This window comes from Scardinius erythrophthalmus, assembly GCF_964197995.2.
Source record: "Scardinius erythrophthalmus genome assembly, chromosome: 3".
In the NCBI taxonomy this organism is placed as follows: Eukaryota; Metazoa; Chordata; class Actinopteri; order Cypriniformes; family Leuciscidae; genus Scardinius; species Scardinius erythrophthalmus.
Window position 1 is genome coordinate 26,169,545 of NC_138223.1, and position 10,639 is coordinate 26,180,183.

A 10,639-nucleotide genomic window follows, 5' to 3' on the forward strand; every position below is an offset into this window, starting at 1 on the left:
AGTTCCGCATTACATTAATTAATTTGCACGCGAGTTTTATTTGTTTTTATACCGTGTATTCTCCATGTAAATGTAGGCTATGCACCGAACCGTGACGCCGGTACCATTTCGGTTAAATACGAATGTACCGTTCCACCCCAAGTTCTTGCCTTTGACCTCAATGAATTTGAAGTAGTATATCTCCACCTTGAAAATGCCACCTTTTCATTGGATTGCTCCTGACTCGCCATCTCTGCTGCTTCATCGAATCTCTGTTTAGCTTGTGTGTGTGTGGCGCGTGTGCTGACATATGTATAAAAACACTGGCTCTGATTGGCTACCATGAAACACATGACTCTGCCTTAGCCAGTCATAATCACTTACCTCGTTATAGAGCTGGTAAGTCCCGCCCCTTCCGCTAACCCCACTGGACCTCTAGGTTGAAAAATCGTCAATGCAAATGAATGTGAGAAAATAATTATTTTCTGGTCCCGTTAGAATTTTGCCATGAATGTGAACATATGTTGTCTGTGAATTTTTAATATAATTTTTCGTGTGAAGAATGCTACAATTTAGCGGGTAGAAGTTTGATACGGTTAGACTTTGTGTGAGAGCACTTTGTGGACTACAACTAGTTTTTACATCAGACGCGAATCTGAAGAAAGAACAGCTCATTTGGTTTGAATGGTGACATTTGGGTACAAAACACACAGGCATCTCGATCTGTCTCCATAGATTATCGCAGCATTAGCACCGTGATTTGACAAGTGGAGGGAAAATGTGTTATGGGGTGACGTCACATAGGCGACATGTAGTCTTTCTCGTTATGTCTTTTCCACAACTGCTAGCCGAAGAATCATACAATATACTGTCAAACTCGTAACATGAAAAATTATATAAAAAATTCACAGACAACATATGTTCACATTCATGGCACAATTCAAACGGGACCAGAAAATAATTATTTTCTCACATTCACTTGCATTGACGATTTTTCAACCTAGAGGTCCACTTGGGGTTTTACGGATGGGCGGGACTTACCAGCTCTATTTACCCACCTCCTCACTACCTGTGTGAGCCAGGGGTGCGTTCGGATTACACAGTTTATCAGAGAATGTCTAATAGAGTTTATTCAATCAATGCATAGTAACGCACCGCATTTAACGTCCAGTAATGTTAATGGCGTTGTAACGACGGGAAAAGTAATTAGTTAGATTACCCCGTTACTGAAAAAATAACGTCGTTACCTAACGCCGTTCATTTTAAACAGCGTTATTCCAAACACTGCATAACAGATCCACCTCCACCTGTGGCCCCAGAATCCCCGACCCACACACAGCCATCAACAGCAGACATCATTACCAATAGCCAATCCCAACCACAGCAATCATCATCATCAGCCTTTGTCACATCAGCCACTGCTCTCTCGCCTGCCTCTCCATCTGAGAAAAAAGTAATTAAGTGAATTATTTCAGTTTAATATGGAACATTTAGTTTGTGACTTTACATACTTTGCACATGTTTTCTTGAATTAGAAATCAAATAGAAGTCTAAATGTATAATTACCACTACAGTTTTAAACATTAAACTATTTACATGTGTAGCAAATGGTTTCCTTAAATAAACAAAAATGTCATAAATGTATGAAAGAAATACAGTTTACTGCCTACAAGTAGTGGTCATGTAGCTGGGTCCTGGGTGCCAAGCGAGTGTGTTCCTCACAGCTACTACACTCAGGTCTCCAGGACCCATTTGAGGAGGTGGTCCCACATAATTTTCTGCTGCCCCAGGTCCAGGATCCTCCAAGACCCCAACCCCAAGGCATATATTATGCAATACAGTACAACATGTGATGACATCAGGGACAAAATGTGAGTCAACTTCAAGGGCCTTAAAGAAGATATACGCCACCTTGTCTTCATCATCCCGAATGCTCTCTCAATTACACATCTGGCTTTTGAAACATGGGCATTGAAATGTCCCTCAATGACGTCCCTTAGAGGTTCTTTAAATGGTGTAATAATGCATATGGGATGTTCAATGCAAGGATAACCACCATCACCTAGAATAAAATATCCTGCTGGAGGATAGAGAGCTTGTTTGTATACTGGGCTGTTTTTCAGTACTCTTGTGTCATGGAGTGATCCTGGATACCCAGCAAAAGTGTCCAGAAAAAATCCATTGCTGTCACATATGGCCTGTAATTGAACAGAATAAAAGAGCTTTTAATTGAAGTAATCCTGTGCGTCTAGTCCAACAGGTTTTTTATTGTATCAAGACACCCATCAATGGCACCCACACACTTTTTGAAGAAATGGCTATGGGCCAGTCTGGCAAATCCTTCTCCAACTTTGTCAAAGTCCTGAGGTTTAGGAAATTGAATACACTTGGTTCGTAGAGCTACAACTTTCAAGGTAATTGAATGGACGATCCGAAAGACACTGGTCTTTGGAATGGAGAACACACGAGACACAACACTATAAGAAGCCTCATGCCCAAACCAAAAGAGAAACACAAGCACCTCAACTACAGGCTTCCAGCCATGCCTCTTTTTAATGCCAAGTAGTCTAACCAACATAGATATGGCATCTCGAGACAATCTGAAGTCAGTCTTTATGTCCATAATTTCTTAAATTTGAAGTACTGGCACACTGGGGTTGACATTTGCAATTTGCCTTTGGTGCTGAAATTTGGAAGAATAAATATTTGGTTTAAATAATATGAAAAAATAACAATAACAACAATATACTGGATCTAATAATAATAATAGTAATAATAATAAATGTTTAAGTCGGCTATCTTAGTACATTACATGAGTGCATTATTAATGACTATAATAGGATAGTTAATGATAAATACATTAATTAAATTAGGTTAAGTTGATGATTGTCATGATTAAAAGCTAAAAATGGCAAGTGAAGCTGGTTCATGAATTTTTACATGTATGCTAATCAAGACTCTAGAGGAAAGTGAGCAGTCACGACTCACAAGATGTCCATTCAGAAACAAATAGCTCTTTAATGGGTGCAGTTGTGGTTCAAAATAAATAGAAATAACAATATTGAAATTATTACAGATTCAAGACTAGACTGTTACAAATAAACAGCCTGAATCTGGGAAAAGAAAAACGTCTTTTCAGGTGCAGAAATTGCCAAATTCCGCAAAGTGACACCACTCCTAATGAAAGAGCAACCACGGTCTCCACGGCAACCTCCATAACAATTGATCAAGGGCTTAGGGCGGTCCATTTAAACCCTATGCACGAGTTCCGGTTCTGCCAGTAGTGAGCACTCGTGCAATGTAATCAATGATGCACATCCGAGTGAACGAGACAGAGGGAAGTTAGCGAGTGAAGGGCATGACAATTTTGGACTTGAACGCAGCCCAGGTCTTAAAAACACCAAAGAACAGTGCCCTTAATGAATTGGTGCCCTTAATTAGGGCAAATATGAGTATGAGTGTGATGGGATTAAAGTATTATTGTAATGTTTATTTTATATGAATGTATTTTGATATTAGGGCTGAACGATTTTGGAAAATAATCTAATTGCGATTTAGTTTTAACAATATTTCGATTGTGATTTAATATGCAATTATTTTTTAAGCTCTTATCTTTTCTATTATTCAACAAAAACAAGCAATAAATCATTGTAAAATAGGGAAGGGAATATTTAGGCACCTCATGAGCCGATACATTTTTTTTCTTTAATTTATCTTATTAATAAAACTTAAAATATTTAATTACATAATTATAAGTAGGCTTACTTATAATAATTACACATCAAAAAACTAAATTAATACAATTACATGTTAATAATTTTAACAAATATAGCTTCAAAATAAACAACAAAGAGGGGAAAAAAATATTAGGCTACAAGCAATAAACAAAGAGTGCTTTCAGTAAGAGTAGGCTGTCTGAACGTTTTCATCTCTTTTGAAATTATAAGATGTGGTTTGTCCTATCTGTTAAATAACTTAAGTTCACGTCATAAAAGCATTTTGAGATGCTAGTACATTTAATCACGTAGACGGAGTCGCTCACAGCCACATGCTCAAACGCTCTTCGCAAAGCGCATGTGAGTATTTGAAATTGAAAGCAGCTTCTGTTGGTGATTTTCATATTTTTAATATAGGGCCTATAAGCCAACTGCATTCCAAGACATATGATGCCCTCATAGAACATTTGTAAGTAAAATACCTGCGGGTGAGACCGCGCACTACAAAACTAACATCACGCAGACCGCGAGTATCTCATATCTTGTGCAATGAAGCCCGCGAATGTCCTTTTAATTTGCTTCAACTTTTCCGAACGTGTGTGTGTGTGTGTGTGTGTGTGTGTGTGTGTGAAACAGAGGAATTATAAGCAAGCAGAACATGGTTGTTTATAAAGCACACGCGTCATCACATATCTGTGTTTAAAACTAAGCTCAGACATAAATCTGAAATTATCTTAATCGATACAGAATCGTTGGAGAGAATCTATAACACAATATCACATAAATTAAACATAAACTGTTTTTCCTGTAGCCAGGCCTATATGCGTAGTGTGCCAAGTTGATGCTTCATCTGCAGTATAGACTGGTTTACTCTCGCGTGTCACGTGACCAGACTGTAATCGCAGCTTTGCGGTTAAAAAAATCACATTTCATCATATCTGGCTATTATCGCAAATGCAATAAATCGTTCAGCCCTATATGATATTGATTTTATTTTTTCTTTCATTGATCGGTGCTTGTGTGTTTGCCATGTTTTTGCTCTCTTTTTGAACATCCGTGATAGTCTAATCTATAATCCAGCATGATAGGCTGGTTCATGTAGGTTGTCTTACAAACCGAAAGGTTGGTGGTTCCATCCCCGGTTCCACCTGACCAAGTGTCGAGGTGTCCATGAGCAAGACACCTAACCCCAGCTGCTCCCGACAAGCTGGATGGCGCCTTGCATGGGTGAATGTGAGGCTATGTAAAGCGCTTTGGTGGCCATAGGTCTGTGAAAGCGCTATATAAATGCAGTCCATTTACCATTTACCATTTACCAGGATAACTCTCGTGAAATCAATGGAAGAAAGAGCTTAAAGGCGAAAATGCTGTATTACGCACATTTAATGGAAGGTACACAGGCAACGCGATCCTCCCATACATGAGAGGGACAAATGCAACAGAACTAGCATTTGGCTAGTTTAATGGTCAACCCAGCGGACTCAAGCCTTGAAAATACTTTCTTGAGATCATCAAAATGTTGTTTGAAAGTGGGCGAAGCCACAACAATATCGTCCAGGTTGACTGCACAGGACTTATAGATAAGCCCAGCCAAGACGCTGTTCATAAGTCTTTGAAAGGTCGCCGGTGCATTGCACAGACCAAATGGAAGCACTCGAATTGAAACAGCCCACAATGTGAAACAAAAGCAGTCCTCTGTTTTGAGCCTTCTGCCATGGAGACTTGCCAGTATCCCAGAGAAAGGTCAGTTGGGCAATGGGTAAGAGTCCTTTGTGGTAAGCTGGTTTAACTCACGATAATCCACGCAAAATCGTGGTTCACCACAAGGTTTCTGCACAAATCACAACCGGGGCAGCCCAAGGACCCGTAGCCGGTTCAATGATGCTTTCTTCTCTGCAACACCCAGACACGCTTCCTAATTTTTTTCTTGAAGTGCTGAAGATGGAACTTCCATGAACAACAAACTGTCATCTGACTCATGCCCTGCTCCGCCATCCAATTTCTCCAAGAATAAAGGATTTTAGCCCATGACGACAGTTCTAAATGGGACGTGAATGGTAACGGAAACATGCAACATGAAGTCCATCCCCACGACCAATGTTGAGGGAAGGCGTGAGACAATAGCAAAACGGTGGTAAAAACGCTGTCCCATAAAGCCATAAAAATTGCATGATTATGTGTGATGAGCATAATAGACACGTAGGTTGAAAACATGACACAGAATTATGCAGTTGAACGATGTTTGATTATAAGTTCGTCAAGCATTGTTTCGGCATGATCTTATGTATTTTGATATGTAAAGTATCAATCTCTGTGGTTTAAAAAGATTTCAGCCCTTTGTTTCAGAGCTCAGGTCAAACAGGTCTTAAGAACAGGATGGTCTGTTTTTGATCTTTTGTCGTGGGATCAAACAATCTATGTTGTTATCTTTTTAATGTTTTTCCTTTCACAATGTCTTGTACTTTTGACTATTAGTCTTGGGTTAACTGCCTAATGTTGACACATTCTTCCTATTTACAAGCCTGCGTGGCCATAAAGTACTCAGCTGGGGGGTTCATTAGTTCGCTCAGACTGAATGGAGTCTCAAATGGCAGATCGTCTGATTTAGGGTCCGGAGTGTTGAGCTGGGTTTTTGTGTGGAATTCTGACTGAACGAATCATCTCTGTCTGATCTGGTCTCAGACCCTACAATGTCATCACTAGGATCTGTCATTCAGAAACATGTTTTTTCCTATCATTGCTACACTGATGACACACAACTCTACCTCTCATTCCAGCCAGATGATCTGATCGTAGCTGCTTGCATCTCTGCCTGCCGGACAGACATTTCTTGCTGGATAAAGAACCACCACCTTCAACTCAACCTTGCGAAGACAGAACTTGTGGTCTCAGCCAACCCAACTCTTCATCACAACTTCTACTTTCAGCTAGGTTTCTCAACCATAACTCCATCCAGGATAGCCAGGAACCTTGGAGTAATAATTGATGATCAATTAAACTTCACAGACCACATTGCTAGAACTGCCCGGTCCTGCAGATTTGCCTTATACAACATTAGGAGCAGCAGGCCCTTCCTATCAGAGCATGCTACACAACTCCTTTGACCTTGTTCTATCCAGACTGGACTATTGTAATACTGTCTTGGCAGGCCTTCCAGCTTACAATGTCAAACCTCTGCAACTGATCCAGAATGCTACAGCAAGAGTGTTCTTTAATGAGCCAAAGGCATGTTACACCTCTTTTCATAAAATTGCACTGGTTGCCAGTTGCTGCTTGCATTCAATTCAAGCAATTCAAGGCTCTGATGTTTGCCTGCAGAACAACCACTGGATCTGCACCCCATACCTAAACTTATACCTTATGTAAGGGCGCTTTCACACTAGCACTTTTGGTGCGCACCCGGGTTCGAATGACGTCAGAGTTCGGTTCGTTTGGATGATGTGAACGCTGTCTTCCGAACTCGGGTGCGCACCCGCGAACCGTACTCGAGTCCGCTTAAAAAGGTGGTCTGGGGTACGGTTCATGTGAACTCGGGTACGGTTCGCTGCTGATATGAACGCAATCTAACCAAACCGCGGAAGTGAACCGCTATTGTTGACGTATGGGGCCCTATCTTGCATCCAGCGCAATTGACTTTGTACACCGACGCATGTATCATTCCTATTTTGCACCCGCGCAAAGCACGCTTTTCCCTCCACAGAAGCACATCGCTAAACTAGGGAATGAACTTGCGCTCCCTGGGCGGTTCAGTGCAAAAAAGGAGGCGTGTTCTGGCGCAAACGTTCCTTCATGCTATTTTGCAGGTTTAGAAAACAATTGCGCCACTAACCTGGAAAAAAAAGTTTAAAGTCAGTGGCGCGTTGCGCATGTTATTCATATGCTATTTTAAGGGCGCATGCTTGGCCATAATCAATGTAGCGTGTGCACAACGCGCATACACTTTGATTCTCTCATCTACACAGAAGCAGCAGTTTTCATTTTTGCAAATCATACATTATTACGATAGATAGATAGACAATTTATTATAAAAGCATACATCTAGCTTACACATTTACCCAAATTATCATACGCCTTTTTAACCGAAGTTAATTTGGGTGTGTTTCTCCATCCCCAACGTCCCTGACGAGAGCGTTGCTCTCCTTGGCTGTGAACCGCTCCTGGCGCGCGCCTGGCGAATCCGCCGTTACAATAGGAATCCGCTTTAGAAAAAGCGCGTCTGCTCTTAAAGGGAATGTGAGATGACGCTCTGATTGGTTTATTTCACGTTACGCCCAAACCACACCTATGAATAATGAAGCTACTTCAGACCAACCCATTTTAGATTTGCGCCTGGCGCAAGAGTCATTTATCCCGCCGTGAAAATAGCAACAGCGCCAAGACCCGCCCACATAGTTACTTGCGCTTTGCGCTTTGACACTTGCGTTTCAGATCGTTAAAATAGGGCCCATAATGTGTCTTCGGCGGACAACCTGCTGTCTTTGAAACGTTTTCAGAATTTTTGCAGCAGGCAGACGCAAGTGTGTTTCTGTATGTCTATGTTGAAAACAAAACCAAAGGTTAAAAAAAAGAAGAAAAAATGTCAACCGAGCAAGTCTATCCATTTGGGCGCCTATTCATTTGCGGTTACCAAGCAACACCATTACGCCAGCTGCAGCCTGATGACGCAAGTGTACCGCGGTTCGGATAGAAATAATATAATGTGAACACAGTCCATCGGGGGCAGGGGGAGGGGGGAGCAATCGAACTCGGGTTCGGAACAGGCAATCGAACCAAGTGTGAAAGCGCCCTAACAGGTAGCGCTATATAGTGCACCATAGCTACTCCCTTTCTATGTGTATAACCTGTATGGCAGGATACACGCTATTGACCAGAACTCTAGATTCGCTACAGAGGGCAAAATGAGGTAAAACACATTAACACAAAAACCAGACAGACCAGGAAAATTACTTTTACCAAAATGGTTTCCTTTTACTTTGCAGGAAATTTGAAAATGAATGTAAAATGAAATGAAATAACAATGACCAATAAAATTGTATAAAACAATGGAATTGTCTCTTTCTCTTTAAGAAATCTAGGGTTTGAGCTCCTTTGTGGTTACTTGATCTAATTATATCTATTCGTATTATATTTATTTACTTTGGTATTTAAATTATGGTTCTGTATATAAATTTGTTTTTAATAGACTTAAATTCAATTTTAGTTTTATCCTATTTCTCGTGTTCTAATTTATTATAGTATTTGGAGCTTTGTTTCTTATTAATTTAGTTGAATTAGAACCGTTATCCCAGAAAAGAAAATACAATTCAAATAACAATTACTTTAAGAAAATAAAAAAACTAACTGAAAATAATTCAAACTTGTAGATAAACAGTTTTTCAGTCCATGGAACAATCGTGTGTTTGTGTGCAAAACAAATAGTCCTTTGAATCCAAACAAATGTGAAAGTCTCTTGGTATGGTGTACTGCAACAATGTCTGTAGTGCGACAATCAGTAATGTACGATACTCAGTGTTGAGGTAATTGCTGAGAAATACCACTAAAGATGAATTCCACTTGTGACATCAGATAAGGCACTGATCACTCAACGAATCACAGGTTTTCTTGTCCCTTTAGGACCTTTCACCTGGGAGGCTCGCCATCTCAGGATCAGCGTATTCTCGTATCTCAAAAAAAAAAAACCTGACCTAATACAAACAGCGCCATAAACATCATAGGCAATTAGTATGACTTTTAAACTTCTCTTCTCACAGGACAGCATCAGATCACTGAGTGTCAACTCTCTTTCACAGGACAACGGGGATGGGACAGATAGCCAGGACCTTTTTCGGTGGGGAGCAGTGAGTAGTAGATGGTAGGCAAAGCACAAGGGGTTACAGGTGGGTGGCAGCAGACGATGGGCTTCCTCTTTTCACAGGACAGCGTCAGTTTCTCTGTATTCACAAAACAGCAGCGGTAAGCACAGAATCCCACAGTCAACAACTGAGCCTTCCTACCACAGGACAACGATGACAGGCAGCAGTGGCGATTAGCAGCTTCTCTATGTTCGCAGAACAAGAATGGTGAGTTCCGAATCCAGCAGTTAACAACTGAGTTTTCTTCCCACAGGTCAGCAATGGCAGCATGCAATGGCGGATAGCAGTTTCTCTATGTTCACAGAACAACAGTGGTGAGTACAGAATCCAACAGTTACAACTGAGTCTTCTTACCACAGAACAGCGATGACAGGCAGCAGTGGCGATTAGCAGCTTCTCTATGTTCACAGAACAACAATAGTGAGTACAGAATCCAACAGTTACAACTGAGTTTTCTTACCCCAGGGCAGCGATGGCAGAAAGCAGGGGCGGATAACGGGTTCTCTATGTTCACATTAATTCTTGGCTCTCCAACGGGCTGGGCGATCTCCGACTAAGCTTTCAGAGTGCTGGTAACATCAAGCTTTCAAATACTTGTGCATGCATCAAACCACTTTAAAGGAGAACTCCGGTCAATTTTAACATTGAGCTCATTTTTTTGTACATTTGGAGTGCTGTCAATACAGAGAACAACGACAAAAATCGGTGTTGCCTACACCGTGTTATCCTCTTTTTAAAATTTGCACCCTGTTGACTTCAATGGGGCAAGTTTTAAACCTGCTTTTAGCCTCTTAACATCCTTGATGTGTCATTACAAGTGCACAGCTAATGTGAGTGATTCCTTCAGAGTGATCATGGGTGAATCTGACTGCAGTAGATGTGAAAGATATGAATACAAATGATGTTATTTCAGCCAACGCACATACCTGTATTTTCTTCCTGTTTTCGGTCGAAGTCCATAGTAATCGATTGTCGAGTTCACACGCATAGGTTTAGTTACCTATGATCACGCGCGTGAACTCGACAATCGATTACTATGGACTTCGACCGAAAACAGGAAGAAAATACAGGTATGTGCGCTGGCTGAAATAA